Consider the following 18,509-nt stretch of genomic DNA (forward strand, 5'->3'; position numbering starts at 1 on the left):
TTAATGATGAATTTTCTATTTGAATGATCATAATTCACAAAGTCCCTTTTAGGAAAAAAAAAATATCACCTTCAATATTTGTAATTTCAATTTTTGTCACATAATTAGTGTTAGTCTTAGACCATTTTTGAAATTTCTTTGAAATTTCAAAATTTAGATGATATAAAGATAAAAACCAAAAGCAAGTAAAGAAAATAAAAATATAAAAAATGCTGTAGATTTTAATTAGAATAAAAAACAAAATCAAGATTAAATACAAAATAAATTCAATTATAAAATGTTGTTGTTCAAATTTATTAGGGACGGAAAAACGATACAATTACAAAGGACTCAAATACATAAAAACGGAATAACATGTTGGAAAGACCCCTCTATGACCGTGCAACTTTCATATGCTTCCCCACCTCGATCGACAGCCTAACCCCCTCTATGATCGTGCAATTCTCATAACCCCCTCTATGATTGTGCAATTCTCATACTCTACCCACCTCGTCACTCGGCAATCAACCTAATTCTTATCATATTCTTAACTTAGTAAGTAATCACATACTTTTCTCTCTAGGAAGTTTAAGTTTAGTCTCTACTACTCTAAGCATCTTGGGTGCCTCAAAGTTTTGAGCATATCTCTAATTTGGAGGGTATGTATAGGATCTACAACTTTATTGTTATTTAACAAAGGTACCTTGCTCTGTCTAGTGAAAGATTGATATCGTAGGTTGATGCTCCTCAAAAAGTTCTAGAAGGTTCTACAACCTTACTGTTATTTGACTTACATAAAGTTCTAGAGGAGTCATAAAGTTCTAGAGGGAGAGTATGGTGATTGCTAGCCTGCATGTCATCCATGGAAGGTTAGCTAGTGATCCTTTTCATAGGACCATAAAGTCACTAATTTGGGTGAACATTTTCATAGGACCATAAAGTCACACTAGTTTGGGTGGTGCAAGATAGATTCACTGTCTTGGCACTTCCATAAGGTTGGACAACTCCCTAACCACCTATGCCTAACTCGAAAATATTGGTACGAGAGTGCAAAGGGTAGTGGAGATTGTGATGATACCGTTAAATAGCTAATAGCCTAGAGAGCTAATAACAGATGTTTTGATGCTCCCATACAGACTACTAACGGCTTGGAGGGCTACCCTTTTCATTCTCTAGGTGTCGTGGTCTTCTATTAGGTTCTTAGGGCCGTCTACTAGGTTTCAAAGACGTTCAGAACCAATTCTTTGGAGCTAATCCATTCTGTGAGTGCACAAAGGTCTAGACCTCTAATGGTCGCTCATGATCTTAGGGTACATGGTCTACTAGAAACATATTGACTAAACAACTCTAGCTTGAGTGCCCTAATCTTAACTTGGTACACTCATGCATGCTTTTAGAGAGATATTCCTATCGATTACCGAAAATACGGGATACATATCTCAAACGTCACCTTGGTCATCTTTGGGTGCTTAAGAGGTTTACCAGAATTCTTAGTGTGGCTAGGTGACTTAACATGGACTTTCGATTTACTTTATTTTAAGTCCTTGAATCTTTCTTAACCTGGGAGCACTTAGATCTAGACTCACCTGACCACCACTCACAATCGTAAAGTGTTCATTCTATTGGAGGCGCTCGACCTAGATGATCATCGGGAGCTAAACAAACTACATCTACCAACATACAAGCTCAAAGAGTGATAATATCCATCAATCCGGAGCATATATCACAACATTTCATGGTCAATTCCAGCATTGTGAAAAACATATAAAACAACATGCATCTAAAAATCTCGCCAAAGAGACATTTTGGTAATTATCCACATCATTCATCTTTACGGCGTACTAATTGTATTGGTTTAAATTCACAATAGAAAGAGGTTGTCTATGCTAATTTTATAACTTAAGAGTTTTATTTTTTTTTTATAAACACTTAATTTTCACAAGAAAAAATAACTATGAACATGAAAGCATATATATAAGCCTCAAAACTATAATAAAATAAGAATTAGAAGATCTACATTTTCTTATTATATTTTTGTTTTGTTTTCTTATATTTTTCTCTTCTCTTCATCTTCGTTTCACCACCCACTCTAACTCGACGATGGCCCAAGTGCTTTAGAATTTGCCACTTGCTCTTGTGAAGTTTTCTTTTATAGGTCAGACAACGCGAAGACCTACACACAATGATGGTTGTGAGATAATAACAAGAAAATTCGACCCCGCTTCCCAAAATCAGTTCTAGTCGCTGCAACAATAACGACGGCTTCACCACCCTCTGTATATCACGTCGATTGATCTTCGAAAAGACGATCTAAACACTCTCGATTTATAGTTCCTTCTCCCTCCCAAGACATTGTGGATCTAAGAACTCTAAAGGAGATTGTTGTTGATGAGGGGAGGAGGAAATGCGTGGTAGTTTCCAATGACTCACATGAAATCTTACTCTTTTTTTTCTTTTTCTAACTGCTACGTCACCAAATCAAATTAGGTCGAAATTGATTTATAAAATAAGAAAAGGTATCTCACACGAAAATATGAAAATTTAGGGTGTTATGATTCGTCCTATTATCATGACGTGTTCATAATCACATGAAGCAATTTAATCTTGATGTGTTAATTTAATCTTAAGGTAACATGGTTTTTTCTAGAGTTGATAAACAGATTTATCATAATGAACAACTCTTTTATAGTTTGTATTACTATAAAGAATAAACTTTCATCTCATTCTTGTTTTCTACAATATATTTATACCTTAAAATAAAGAAAAAAACAATGGAAAAGCTTTTTCTTCGTCCATCTATGGAACAAGAAAAACTTAAAAATAGAAAATAAACAAAGACCAGTTCTTGTCATTATTTTCAAAGGTAAAAACCTAAACTTAATTTTCTAAATTTAACAAATAACATCCTTATAAAAAGGCTTTCTTTATTTTCAAACCATCATCCACAATCAAATTAAGAAAAAAAAAAGAGTCGAAGAATTTTGCTCCAGGCAAGAAAAAAATGGCAAAGAAGATGATGGCAGTGGTTCTAATGTGTGTTTTGATGGTATCGGTACTGCAATTCTCCACTGCTGATAAATCATCAGCTGAAATGGAGGCAAAATTTAAGTCGTTCTTTAACGATTTTGGCTCCTTGGAAGCAAATTTTAAGACGTGTTCTGCAGCCTGCCATAAGAAATGTGCTGATGCTGCATGTCGTAATAAGTGTGATGCCGATTGCGGCAAAAAGGAAGTTGAAAGTACATTTTTCTATCTCTTTAGACAAAAATCATGTTAACATTCAATATAAGAAAATGTATTAACTTTTTATTCTAACCTATTAATATATCTACAAATACAATAGTTGTTATTATTAATTTTTGTTGGGTTTATTTTGCAGATAAATTTAAAATCAAGATACCTCACTGATAATCGGTGACCGAACCGAGGAGATGAAAAGAAAAGAGCTTTTGAAGAATTATTAATTTGATGTTGAACATCAAATACAATTTATTTGAATAATATTTTATTTATTTCTGTAATATATTTATTTATTTATTATAAAATGTTTCTTCATATTGTTGAGTTTATTTCATTATTTTTATCAACCAAAAAAACCAAAAAAATTCAAATTATTTATAGTTTTCATTTACAATTTTTTTTTTTTAATTGAATTCATAATTCTAATCTAAAATTAATTATAAATAGGATATTAGCGTTACAATCACAAATATATCTCATATAGGGTCTATAGATATAGCATCCTTGATATAGCATCGAAATGGCTGAATTGAAGTTTTGACCTCTTGAGTTTATTTTAACAAAATTTCAAATAAGTGGTGTTAGGTCTCGATCAGACTCTTTTTTGTCGAATAGGTGGTGTTAGGTCTCGATTTTTGAAGTTTCAAAATTCAGGTCGGGAATAAAAAAGATAAAAATCAAAAGCAAGAAAAAAAATGCGGTAAATTTTAAATTAAAATAAAGATAAAACAACATCACTCAATACATAAAAACGGACTAACATGCTCCAAAGACCCCTATGACCACGCAACTCACTCTCATATGCTCCCCCACCTCGAACGGCAGCCTAACCCCCTCTATGACTGCACAACTCTCGTACTCTCATCCACCTTGATTGCATACCTAAAAAATGATTATAAAAATCATCACATCCTTAGTAAAGTACTAACCTACTTTATGAATTCTAGGAAGTTCAGGTTGTCTCTACTACTATATAAGCATGTTGGGTGCCTCAAAGTTCCAAGCATATCTCTAATTTGGGTGGTCTACACAAGCTCTACTCTATCTACGTAGTGAAAGATCAGTATTTCGGGTTGATGCCCAAAAAGTATGGTACCAGTATTTGACTTACATGGGTTGATGCCCAAAAAGTATGGTACCAGTATTTGTGTGATGTCCCACATTGGTTGGGGAGGAGAACAAATCACCCTGTATAAGGGTGTGGAAACCTTCCTCTAGCAGCGTTTTAAAGCCTTGAGGGGAAGCCCGAAAGGGAAAGCCCAAAGAGGACAATATCTGCTAGCGGTGGATCTGGGTCGTTACAAATGGTATCAGAGCCAGTCACCGGACGATGTGCTGGCCTTCTCGTTGTTCCCCGAAGGGGGGTAGACATGAGGCGGTGTGCCAGTAAGGACGCTGGGCCCCAAAGGGGGGTGGATTTGGGGGCGGTCCCACATCGATTGGATAAAGGAACGAGTGCCAGCGAGGACGCTGGGCCCCGAAGGGGGGTGGATTGTGATGTCCCACATTGGTTGGGGAGGAGAACAAATCACCCTCTATAAGGGTGTGGAAACCTTCCCCCAGCAGACGCGTTTTAAAGCCTTGAGGGGAAGCCCGAAAGGGAAAGCCCAAAGAGGACAATATCTGCTAGCGGTGGATCTGGATCGTTACAAATGGTATCAAAGCCAGTCACCGGATGTTGTACCGGCCTTCTCGCTGTTCCCCGAAGGGGGGGTAGACACGAGGCGGTGTACCAGTAAGGACGCTGGGCCCCAAAGGGGGGTGGATTTGGGGCGGTCCCACATCGATTGGATAAAGGAACGAGTGTCAGCGAGGACGCTGGGCCCCGAAGGGGGGTGGATTGTGATGTCCCACATTGGTTGGGGAGGAGAACAAATCACCCTCTGTAAGGGTGTGGAAACCTTCCCCCAGCAGACGCGTTTTAAAGCCTTGAGGGGAAGCCCGAAAGGGAAAGCCCAAAGAGGACAATATCTGCTAGCGGTGGATCTGGGTCGTTAGAAATGGTATCAGAGCCAGTCACCGGACGATGTGTTGGCCTTCTCGCTGTTCCCCGAAGGGGGGTAGACATGAGGCGATGTGCCAGTAAGGACGCTGGGCCCCAAAGGGGGGTGGATTTGGGGGCGGTCCCACATCGATTGGATAAAGGAACGAGTGCCAGCGAGGACGCTGGGCCCCGAAGGGGGGTGGATTGTGATGTCCCACATTGGTTGGGGAGGAGAACAAATCACCCTCTATAAGGGTGTGGAAACCTTCCCCCAGCAGACGCGTTTTAAAGCCTTGAGGGGAAGCCCGAAAGGGAAAGCCCAAAGAGGACAATATCTGCTAGCGGTGGATCTGGATCGTTACAAATGGTATCAAAGCCAGTCACCGGACGTTGTACCGGCCTTCTCGCTGTTCCCCGAAGGGGGGGTAGACACGAGGCGGTGTACCAGTAAGGACGCTGGGCCCCAAAGGGGGGTGGATTTGGGGCGGTCCCACATCGATTGGATAAAGGAACGAGTGCCAGCGAGGACGCTGGGCCCCGAAGGGGGGTGGATTGTGATGTCCCACATTGGTTGGGGAGGAGAACAAATCACCCTCTGTAAGGGTGTGGAAACCTTCCCCCAGCAGACGCGTTTTAAAGCCTTGAGGGGAAGCCCGAAAGGGAAAGCCCAAAGAGGACAATATCTGCTAGCGGTGGATCTGGGTCGTTAGAAATGGTATCAGAGCCAGTCACCGGACGATGTGTTGGCCTTCTCGCTGTTCCCCGAAGGGGGGTAGACATGAGGCGGTGTGCCAGTAAGGACGCTGGGCCCCAAAGGGGGGTGGATTTGGAGGCGGTCCCACATCGATTGGATAAAGGAACGAGTGCCAGCGAGGACGCTGGGCCCCGAAGGGGGCGGTGTGCCAATAAGGACGCTGGGCCCCGAAGGGGGGGTGGATTGTGATGTCCCACATTGGTTGGGGAGGAGAACAAATCATCCTTTATAAGGGTGTGGAAACCTTCCCCTAGCAGACGCGTTTTAAAGCCTTGAGGGGAAGCCCAAAAAGGACAATATCTGCTAGCGGTGGATCTGGGTCGTTACAATTTGATTTACATGCCTTGCTATGTATACATAGTGAAAGACTGATATCTTTAGTTGAAGCCCTACTTCTTAGAGTCACACTAGTTTAGGTGGTGCGATCCATGTGTGTCAACCAACTACTGAGTCGGTGTGGTTCCATTCCCTTATCAAGATGGATTTAGGGCCTTGGCACTTCCAGAAGATTGGGCAACTAGCTGCCTTGATGCACTACCCTAACCAACTTATGCCTAACTGACAATATTGATACCATAGTGCAAAGGATAGTGGAGGTTGTGATGGCACCGTAAAATAGCTAATGGCTTAGAGATTTAGTAGCGGATGTTCTAATGGCGCCATACATATTACTAACAGCTTGGAGAGCTACCTTTTTCAGTCTCTAGGTGTTGTGGTCGTCAATTAGGTTCTTAAGTTAGTCTTCTAGGTTTCAAAGACGTTCAAGACCAACTCCTTGGAGATAATCCATTTTTTGAGTGCACAAAGGTCCAAACCTCTAATGGTCACTCACGATCTTAAGGTACATGATCTACTAGAAACATATTGACTAAAATGCTCTAGGTTGAGTGCCCTAATCTTAACTTGGTTCGTGCATGCATGCTTGTTAGGGAGATATTCCTATCGATCACTGAAAATACGGGATACATATCTTAAACGTCTCCTTGGTTATCTCTGGGTGCTTACGAGGTTTACTAGGATTTCTAGTGTGGCTAGGTGACTTAACATGGATTGTCGATTTCAGGGTACTCTATTTTAAGTCCTTGAGTCTTTCTTAATCTGGGAGCACGATGTTTATTCTACTGGAGGCGCCCAGACATAGATCATCATCTAGAGCTAAACATACTATATCTACCAACATACAAACTCGGGTGATAATATCCATTAATCGCCCTGAGTATATATCACAATATTTCATCGTTCATTCTAGCATAGTGAAAAGCATATAAAACAACATGTCTCATAATCTCGTGAAAGAGACATTTTGGTAATTATCCACATCATGCATCTTATAACATTCTTTCTTCCAAAATTTCGCATAAATCTTTATTTTTCTTTAAATACTTAATTTTCACAAGATAAAATACTTACGAACATGTAAGCCTCAAAATTATAATAGAATAAGAATTAAAATATATTTATTATATATATATATTTTTTTTTTTCCTGACAGTTTTCTCTTCTCTCTCCATCTCTGTCTCGCCACCAACTCTAACCCGACAATTGCCGAAGTGCTTTAGAATTTTCCACTTGCTCTTGTGGGTTTTCTTTTATAGGTCAGACGATGTGAAAACCTACACACGATGATAGTTGTGAGATAATAACAAGAAAATTTGACCCTTCTTCCAAAAATCATTTCTAGACACATCCAGAAAAGCGAGGGCTTCACCACCCTTTTTATATTACGCCGATTGATCTCCGGGAAGACGATCTAAACACTCTCGATTTATAGTTCCTTCTCCCTCCCAAGGCATTGTGGATCTAAGAACTCTAAAAGGAATTGTTGTCAATGACTGGAGGGGAAATGCATAGGTGGTTTCCATTGACTCCCATGAAATTTCTCCATTTTTTTTTCTAACTGTCACATCACTAAATCAAATTAAGTCGAAATTGATCTATAAAATTAAAAAAAAAGTATCTCACATGAAAATATGAAAATATGGGGTGTTATGATTCATCCTGCTGAATATGAAACAATTTAATCTTAAGATAACCTGATATTTTTGTGAGAGTTAGATTGTTTGTTAGTGAATTATGAGAACAACTCTCTATTGACTAATAAAGAATAAACTTTCATCTCATTTTTGTTTTCTATGATATATTTATACCTTAAAATAAAGAAATAACAATGGAAAAGCTTTTTCTTCGTCCATCTATAGAACAAAAAAATCTTAAAAATAGAAAATAAACAAAGACCAGTTCTTGTCATTATTTTAGAAAGATAAAAACCTAATTTTACACTTAATTGTCTAAATTTAACCAATAACATCCTTATAAAAAGACTTCTTTATTTTCAAACAATCATCCACAATCAAATTAAGAATAAAAAACATAAAAAAGGTAACAAAAAAAAAAAAAAGTAGAATTTTCTTCGAGGCAAGAAAAAAATGGCAAAGAAGATGATGGCAGTAGTTCTAATGTGTGTTTTGATGGTATCGGCACTGCAATTCTCCACGGCTGACAAATCATCAGCTGAAATGGAGGCAAAATTCAAGTCGTTCTTTAACGATTTTGGCTCCGTGGAAGCAAATTTTAAGACATGTTCTGCAGCCTGCCATAAGAAATGCGCTGATGCTGCATGTCGTAATAAGTGTGATGCAGATTGCGGCAAAAAGGAAGTTGAAAGTACATTTTTCTATCTTTTAGACAAAAATCGTTTTAACATTCAATATCAGAAAATGTATTAATATCTACAAATATAATAGTTTTAAATGTATAGTTTTCTCACTGAATATTGGTAGACTTACTAGACAAGTTTGATTTCATATCAAATTTGACTTTCTTTTTTTATTTAAGTTTGTGAGATTTTTACTTTTTAATTTTGTGCATTATTATTAATTTTTGTTGTGTTTATTTTGCAGATAAATTTAAGATCAAGATACCCCATTGATAATCGAGGAAGATAAAATGAAAAGTGAGCGGGGCAAGAATGATTAATTTGATGTAGAACATCAAATATAATTTATTTAAATAATATTTATTTCATTTTTGTAATTTATTTATTTATTTTATTATAAATTGTTTCTTTGATATGGTTGAATATAATTTATTTAAATAATATTTGTTTCATTTTTATAATTTATGTATTTTTTATTATAAATTACTGTACGATGAATTTTCTATTTCAATGATCACAATTCTCAAATGACCTTTTTAGGAAAAAAAAATATATACACTTGTCTTCAATATTTAAATTAATCAAATTCAATTTTTCTCGTTGTATCGAGTATCCATTCACTCGAAATTGATCTGCTTCCATTTCCGACTTTTTGTAAGCGGGTTTGGGCTTTTCCAGCTGTTCAATGCCCCCCACCCCGGAGTTCTTCTGAATTTTGAATTGTTTTCAAGATCCTCTATTTTCGATTATCTAATAAATCACTTAATGAAAGTAGATTGTCTTTCCATTCATTTCAAAACTTCGACGATCCCTTTTCGGTCAGATGAATGAATTGTCGGGAGCTCGTATGAGAGTTAGTTTAACTGCCCAAACTATGGCGGAATATTTCCGAGATGTTAATGAACAAGACGTGTTTCTATTTATCGACAATATCTTCCATTTCGTTCAAGCGGGATCCGAAGTATCTGCGTTACTGGGTAGAATGCCTTTGGCTGTGGGTTATAGTACCATGCCTTTGGCTGTGGGTTATCAACCAACTCTTAGTACCATGCCTTCGGCTGTGGGTTATCAACCGACTCTTAGTACCGAAATGGATTCCTTACAAGAAAGAATTACTTCTACCAAGGAAGGGTCCATAACTTCACATTTTTAGTGTCATTTCACATTTTGTCACATACAAAGATAAAAACCAAAAGCAGGTAAAAAAAAATAAAAATATAAAAAATGCCTTAAATTTTAAATTAGAATAAAAACAACATCAAGATTAATTACAAAATAAAAATCAATTATAAAATATTGTTGTTCACATTTGTTAGGGACAGAAAATGGGTTAGAAATGTGGCTCACACTAGACTACAATGAAGAATGGATTGTCGATTCTGGCTGTTCTCATCATGCAACTGGAAACGAAACTCTTCTATCTGGAAACGAAACTCTTCTATCTGGAAACGAAACTCTTCTATCTGGAAACGAAACTCTTCTATCAGACATTCATCCACATTGTCAAAAGAAGACCGTTGATAATTCAATGCATCCTGTGACGAAAGAATGAGATTTTGAATGATGGGAGTGTTCTACTCAAGCATATTACAAAAGACTCATATAAAAACAGGTGGGGATACAATTACAAAAGATATACATAAAAATGGACTAACATGCTGGAAAGACCCTTCTATGACCGGGAAACTCTCATGTGCTCCCCCGATAGCCTAACCCCTCTATGATTGCAATTCTCATTCTCTCCCCACCTCAACATTGTGCAACTCTCATATGCTCCCCCACCTCGGCAGAAAGGTGATTACACTACGATCTCACACTCAATCAACCTAATTTTTCTCACATTCTTAACTTAGTAAGTAATCACATACTTTACTCGATTCTAGGAAGTTGTTTAGTCTCTACTACTAAGCATCTTGGGTGCCTCAAAGTTTTGAGCATATCTCCAATTTGGAGGGTCTGCATAGGCTCTACAACCTTATTGTTATTTAACTTAGGTAGCTTGCTCTATCTAGTGAAAGATCGGTATCCGGGGTTGATGCTCCTCAAAAAGTTCTAGAAGGTTCAAATTGGTATCTTGTTCCTCAAAAAGTTCTAGAATGTTTAGATCGGTATCCTAGGTTGATGCTCCTCAAAAAGTTCTAGAAGGTTCTACAACCTTACTGATATTTGACTTACCTACAATAGTCACTTACCTAGTTTGGGTGGTGCAAGATGGATTTACTGTCTTGGCACTTTCATAAGGTTGGGCTTATGCCTAACTTGACAATATTGGTACGTGCAAAGGGTAGTGGAGATTGTGATGACACCATTAAATACTAATAGCCTAGAGAGCTACTAGCGGATGTTTTGATGCTCCCATACATACTACTAATGGCTTGGAGGGTTACCTTTTTCATTCTCTAGGTGTTGTGGTCATCTATTAGGTTCTTAGGGCCGTCTACTAGGCTTCAAAGACGTTCAGGACCAACTCCTTGGAGCTAATTCATTCTCTAAGTGCACAAAGGTCTAGACCTGTAATGGTCGCTCATGATCTACTAGAAACATACTGACTAAAATGCTCTAGCTTGAGTGCCCTAATCTTAACTTGGTTTGCGCATGCATGCTTGTTATGGAGATATTCCTATCGATTACTGAAAATACAGGATACATATCTTAAACGTCACCTTGGTTATCTTTGGGTGCTTACGAGGTTTAAGATTTCTAGTGTGGTTAGGTGACTTAACATGGACTTTCGATTTCAAGGTACTCTATTCTAAGTCCTTGAGTTTTTCTTAATTTGGAAGCACTTGGATCTAGACCCATCTGGCCGCCACTCACAATCATAAGGTGTTCATTCTACTGGAGGCGCCCAAACCTAGATCATCATCTAGAGCTAAACATACTATATCTACCAACATACAAGATCAAAGGTTGATAATATCCATCAATCGCCTTGAGCATATATCACAACATTTCATCCTCCATTCTAGCATAGTGAAAAGCATATAAACAAAATCTCGTTAAAGATACATTTTGGTAATTACCGAGATCATGCATCTTTACCATATACTAATTATAATATTCTTTCTTCCAAAATTTAGTTGCTTACTTTATAGCCCATTTTTGCCAAGTTTCACATAAATCTTTATTTTTCTTTGAACACTTAATTTTCACAAGATAAAATAATTATGAACATATGTAAGCCTAAAACTATAATAGAATAAGAATTAAAAGATACTACATTTTTTTATTATATTTTTGTTTTGTTTTCTTATATTTTTCCCTTCTCTCTCCATCTCCATTTCATCACTAACTCTAACCCGTGGATGGCCGAAGTGCTTTCGAATTTGCTACCGGCTCTTGTGAGTTTTTTTTTTTTATAAGCCAAACAACGCAAAAATCTACACATGATGATGGTTATGAGATAATAAAAAGAAAATTCGACCCCTCTTCCAAACATAATTTTTGGACACAGCAAGAAAAAACGAGAGCTTCACCACCAATTGATCTTACGAAAGACTACTAAACCACTAAATCAAATTAGGCCGAAATTGATCTATAAAGAATAAACTAAAGAATAAACTTTCGTCTCATTTTTGTTTTTCTATGATATATTTATACCTTAAAATAAAGAAAATATCAATGGAAAAGCTTTTTCTTTGTCCGCCTATAGAACAAAAAAAACTTAAAAATAGAAAATAAACAAAGACCAGTTCTTGTCATTATTTTGAAAAGGTAGAAACCTAATTTTACACTTAATTGTCTAAATTTAACGAATAACATCCTTATAAAAAGGCCTTCTTTATTTTCAAATAATCATTCACAATCAAATTAAGAAAATAAAAACATAAAAAAGGCAAGAAAAAAATGGCAAAGAAGATGATGGCAGTGGTTCTAATGTGTGTTTTGATGGTATCGGTACTGCAATTCTCCACTGCTGACAAATCATCAGCTGAAATGGAAGCAAAATTCAAGTCGTTCTTTAATGACTTTGGCTCTGTGGAAGCAAATTTTAAGACGTGTTCTGCCGCCTGCCATAAGAAATGCGCTGATGCTTCATGTCGTAATAAATGTGACGCAGATTGCGGCAAAAAGGAAGTTGAAAGTACATTTTTCTATCTCTTTAGACAAAAATCATTTTAACATTCAATATCAGAAAATTAACTTTTTATTTTAACCTATTAATATATCTACAAATACAATAGTTATTGCAACCCTTAATTTAAATGTATAGTTTTCTCATCGAATTTTGGTAGATTTACTCAATAGAAGTGAAGTTTGATTTCATATCAAATTTGACTTTCTTTTTTATTTAAGTTTGTGAGATTCTTATTTTTTAATTTTGTGCATTATTATTAATTTTTGTTGTACTTATTTTGCAGATAAATTTAAGATCAAGATACCCCAATGATAATCGAGGAGGATGAAATGAAAAGAACCGGGAAGAGTGATTAATTTCATGTAGAACATCAATAATATTTGTTTCATTTTTGTAATTTTTTTTATTTATTATAAATTGTTTCTTTGATATGGTTGGGTTTATTTCTTTATTTTTATCAACCCAACAAACCAACCAATTCAATTGATTTATAGTTTTTATTCAACAAGTTATTTAATTTTTTTTATATTGAATTCATAATTCTAATGCAAAATTAATTATAGAATTGGGTATTGGAGTTTAGTTTAATAGAAAATATATCTGTTACAAAATTCGTATCGAAGTTTCTTTGGAAGAAGCTGGCCGGCTACTAAGTCAACCTAAATGGTTTTAATGCACTACCTTAACTAGTCTAGTCCCACTTCGATAATACTAGTTCTAGAGTGGAATGGGTAATGGAGATTATGATGAAACCATTAAACGACAAACAACTTGAAGAGCTACTAGTGGAGGTTCTAATGACACCGTACATACTACCAACGACTTGGAGAGCTATGTTTTTCATTCTTTGGGTGTGGTGGTTGTCTACTAGATTTTTTGAAGTGTCTAAATAGTATATCTCTGTGTCCTCAAAATGTTAGTTGACTGAACATGTGTGGCCGAGCTCGCTCTTAATAGGGATTGAAGAAGCAATTACAACTTATGTTTTAATAATTTGAATTCCATGATTAATTGTATTAGATAACTAATGGGTTGTATTAGATGACAATCACTAGGGTCCTTCATAATATCATAATAGAATTATAATATTTTTTTCTTCCAAAAAGCATTCCAAAATTTTGTTGCTAGACTTTATATTATAGCCCATTTAGCCTATTTTTCGGTCAATTTTGATCTATACTTCATGTTTGTTATAATATCAAATGTCTTCAAATCTCAATTTTCTCGTTTATGATGAGCTTGTTGTCGATGTTGTATAATTGGATCCTTTGTCGTGCTTAACAAAAAAAGGAAAAGGGAATAGATAGAGGAAAAAACACAGGCTCTCATCGCATCCTTAACTTAATAGGTATTCATGGACTTTACTCTGAGCTTAAAGAAGTTTTGAATGGACTCCATGTACTTGCCAACTAGCTATTAGAATTACCTTGATTCTACACCCCTCTTAGAAAGGATCTTCTATGCAGAGTAATTCGTAACATTAACTAAAATATTTATTTAAACAAACAAGAAAACAAGCTCAACCGAGCAATAACATCCATAAATCACCCATCAAAACAGCTCATCCTTCTTTCTAACACAACACGGAAATCATTTAAAATAGCACTCATCTCACAAAACTTATTATAGAGGCTTTTTTATAATTTATCACGTTTTACATATGTAACGACCCTAAATTTTCACATACTCAGAGTCGCTACTAACATATTTCAAAAAAAACGTTTAAAACAATCTCTCTTGTCGGGAAAACACAGCCATGGTCTAACTTAAGACTAGAAATTTAAATATGAATCTACCCTATGCACGTGCCACAGTCTCTGCTCGCGATGCTACCGTCCTCCGTACAAGTGCGCCTTGCCTTTACCTGGAAAATGATGTGGCACACGGCCTGAGTATTTCAAAGAATACTCCGTAAGTGGCCCCACTATACCGGGCGCAAACAAATGCAATCATGATTTAGGGACCTATCTCTAATATCTTATGGGTGGCCTCCAGTCTCGGACAAATTGGATGTGTAGTACTTCCCTACACACGACTCACACGTGCGAGTGTGAATTCCCAGGGCGCTCGCACACCCCCTGGACCCTCTGGTCAAGCTAATCTGCAGCGACGTCCGGAGGTCAGCTGAACCCCATAGTGTCATGCACCTCATGAACACCCTCATCTGTGTGCTTTCGCACCTGTGCGCATACGCAGTCATCATACGGTGCGCGTCCGCACTCATCATCTCTAGGGGAAGTAGCCCTATGCTTATGAACATACAATATGCATGAGGTCCCTCTAAATCCATCATAATGTCTCTTCTGGCACAACCCTCTAGTCTCATCTCTTTGTTACTCTAGGTAACACATACTCGTGGATATTTATATTAATATCATTTTCACGCTCTTAGAGTTGTGTCCTATGTCGATCTAACGACATGATGCAATATGGCACTCATCATAATATAGCATGCTCAATATGGAAAACATCATCATATTAAGGTAAACGTCACGCAATTATCATACTCATCATATTGCCACAAAGTGCATCAAACATATCAAGTACGACATTCATCAAAATATATATATACTGAGCACATCATCAGGTATCATAACCCACACATCATCATAAGTCATACATCATCATAACTCATATACCGCATCGTACGACATAGTTCATACAACATCGTAACTCATACAATTTTTTAGCATATCCTATAGTAAGCCACTTACCTGATTAGCTTATAAGGGTGTCACCAATTTATCTTTAACTAAAGTTTGATTTTTCCCTTTGTATCCAAGCCAACCTATAAGAATCCATGACATCAATTTCATGTTCAATTCTCTGAATCTTACAATGGTTCATGTGCTAAACTTCATGCGAGCATTAAAGACTTTGCATGGATAAAGTCTTGGAACGTTATAATATACATTTAAATATATATACATATTCTATTTATATTAAGATTTCATTTTCTATTTTTTTATCTCGAGTGACTACTTTCTTGTCTTCTAATATTCGTTTTGTACTCTGCTTTTTCTCTCAATTTTTTTTTGTTCAAGACATATTCTTGACCAATTTTTAATCGATTCTTACTTAATCATATTATTGGTCAATTTCGATCGATTCTTACCGTAACTCTTCCTTTTTATTTTTCTCTTCCTTGTATCTGTATTTTCTCCTCTCTTTTTTTCCTTCCCTCTTTATTTATTTATTTTTTTCTATTTCCTCTTTTTCTTTTCTTTTTTTTCCTTTTGAGTTTATTAACAGTATTCTGGCTTTTCTCTAGTCTTCTCTTTGTATTTTTTCTTCCTTCCAAAATCTTTCTTTTATCTTGTTTTTTTTTTCTTTCATTTTTCTGTTATCATTAATTCTTCATTCCAAATCTTTCTTTTATCATATTTTCTTTTTTTTTTTCTTTCATTTGGTTATCATTAATTCTTCCTTCCAAATCTTTCTTTTATCTTGTTTTCCTTTCTTTTTTCCTTTACTTTTGTTATCATTTAAATTCATAACCAAAATAGAATCTTTTCTTTCTCCTGTCTTGTATTTACTTCTTATCTTCTATTTTTTCCCTATGTTCTGTATTTTTTTATGGACAGATATTAGCCTCGGTCATGGTTAATTGTCTTGTATTAGGGTGCGTGCTTATGCAGAATGGTAAGGCGTTAGCTTACGCTTCAAGAAAGTAGAAAGAGCACGAACAAAATTACCCTACTCATGACCTTTAACTAGCAGCAGCCGTGCTTGCCAAAGATACATGGCAACATTACGAGCATGGAGAAAAGTGCAAGCATACACTGACTAAAGAGCCTCGAGTACTTGGTCGTACAGATGGAATGACACAGACCGTTCATACATCTGCAATGATCACCAAGCAAGGGAAGTTACAAGATGGAAGGAATGCTAGAAACTGGGGTTGCAGTTAATGGTGATATCGCTAAGATAGCATAGATGACCATGCAACTCACTTTATGAAAACGTGTCTTTGATGACCAGAGATCTGATGAACACCTTAACAAAGTGTGGAGTCAGACTGGGGTGGAAAAGCCAACTAGGTGTTCTATCTCCTCAGACGGGGTCCTGCACTGGCAAGACTGCCTAGGTGTTCCCTGAGACGAGGAAATCCTAAAGATGTTTTAGCTTAAGCCACTATACATCTGATACGTTCCACCTAGGATGTACGAAGTTATCTGAAGAGATACTATGGGTGGCTTGGGAATGAAGAGAGACATGGCGGGTTTCGTAAGACGATGCTGCTAGCAGGTTAAAGCATCGAAATAGCGCCCAACAAGATTGTTACAGTCCTTAAATGGGAAGTAGTGAGTGTGGGTTTTGTCTCGGGTTTGCCAAAGACTAAACAGACTCATAACGTGATTTGGATAGTTGGAGTAGACCAACCAAGACAACTCACCTCATCCCAGGTAAGACCACTTATCGAGTAGATCAATGAGATAAGTTATATGTCAAAGAGGTAGTACACCTATACGGGTACCAGTCCCTATTGGGTCAGACCAAGACGCGAAGTGTTGGTATGAAAGAGCGACCACCTTAGTAAAAGTCTCGTGGGAGTAACCAGCTTAATGAAGAGGCAACCCGTGAACGTAAAGAAGACGTGAGAGGGGCCTGTCTCAAACTCTTCCAAGAGACGCCAACTTTCGGGAACGAAAGTTTCTAAGGGGGGGAGAGTTTGTAATACCCGAAGAAAGAGAAATAGAAATAGAAAAAGAAAAAAAAATAGGAAAAGTCGAGAGGGGCAAATAGGTAAATTTGCCCCTCCAACCACCTAAGGGGTCCAAATGAAACCCCATCCATAGTCCTACAAAAGAGAGATAGTGAGAGAAAGGGGCAGAGAGAACCTAGAGAGAGGAGAAAGGATGAACCGCCGGAAGACTCACCGAAAACTACCGTCGGAGTCTATTCCGGTGAAGATCATCATGCAAGGAGGTGAAGATCATGCAGAGAGACTTTCTTGGAAGGGAAAAGAGAATGTGGGTGGCCGGGGTCCCATTTTTCATCAAGAAGTCGGAAAACCCGCAAGGTAAAGATCTTGAACGTTTTCTCAGATCTACGATTTTCCTTTGTGAAAATCAAGATCTGAAATCTTGATATATTCATCTAGGAACAACTCGACGCATGATCTGTGAAGAATTTTGGCCGAGACCTCAACCCAAAGGCGGAGATCCGAGAGTCGTCCGAGAACGGTGAGCGAAATTCCGACCTTCTTAACTCGTCCGGTAATTAAGCGAAAATTACGAAAAAAATACGAGGACGTAACCCGTAACACGATCTAAAACTTTGCCGAATGAATCATGTCGATCCGATCTACGGATCGAAAGATATGAAAATCAGAAAAGAGGGAAAAAGCAGACGATGTGCCGCATTGGTTGGGGAGGAGAACAAATCACCCTTTATAAGGGTGTGGAAACCTTCCCCTAGCAGACGCGTTTTAAAGCCTTGAGGGGAAGCCCAAAAGGGAAAACCCAAAGAGGACAATATCTGCTAGCGGTGGATCTGGGTCGTTACAAATGGTATCAAAGCCAGTCACCGGACGTTGTACCGGCCTTCTCGCTGTTCCCCGAAGGGGGGGTAGACACGAGGCGGTGTGCCAGTAAGGACGCTAGGCCCCAAAGGGGGGTGGATTTGGGGCGGTCCCACATCGATTGGATAAAGGAACGAGTGCCAGCGAGGACGCTGGGCTCCGAAGTGGGGTGGATTGTGATGTCCCACATTGGTTGGGGAGGAGAACAAATCACCCTTTATAAGGGTGTGGAAACCTTCCCCTAGCAAACGCGTTTTAAAGCCTTGAGGGGAAGCCCGAAATGAAAAGCCCAAA

The 18,509-nt window shown here is 37.5% G+C and overlaps 3 long non-coding RNA genes across 3 annotated transcripts; all 3 read left to right on the plus strand.

Moving 5' to 3' along the window:
• Window positions 1–2,925: 2,925 nt before the first annotated feature.
• LOC147786584 (uncharacterized) lies at window positions 2,926–3,548 on the plus strand. Its single transcript, XR_015414577.1, has 2 exons — window positions 2,926–3,218; window positions 3,359–3,548. It is a non-coding gene; the product is annotated as an uncharacterized LOC147786584 (long non-coding RNA).
• Window positions 3,549–8,305: 4,757 nt separating this feature from the next.
• Window positions 8,306–9,074, plus strand: LOC147786585 (uncharacterized). Its single transcript, XR_015414582.1, has 2 exons — window positions 8,306–8,621; window positions 8,858–9,074. It is a non-coding gene; the product is annotated as an uncharacterized LOC147786585 (long non-coding RNA).
• A 3,342-nt stretch (window positions 9,075–12,416) lies between these two features.
• LOC147786586 (uncharacterized) lies at window positions 12,417–13,217 on the plus strand. The gene is made up of 2 exons (XR_015414576.1): window positions 12,417–12,697; window positions 12,975–13,217. It is a non-coding gene; the product is annotated as an uncharacterized LOC147786586 (long non-coding RNA).
• Window positions 13,218–18,509: the final 5,292 nt, after the last annotated feature.

The sequence above is a fragment of the Cucurbita pepo genome, chromosome 19 (assembly GCF_057944985.1).
Source record: "Cucurbita pepo subsp. pepo isolate OVF chromosome 19, ASM5794498v1, whole genome shotgun sequence".
NCBI classification, from domain to species: domain Eukaryota; kingdom Viridiplantae; phylum Streptophyta; class Magnoliopsida; order Cucurbitales; family Cucurbitaceae; genus Cucurbita; species Cucurbita pepo.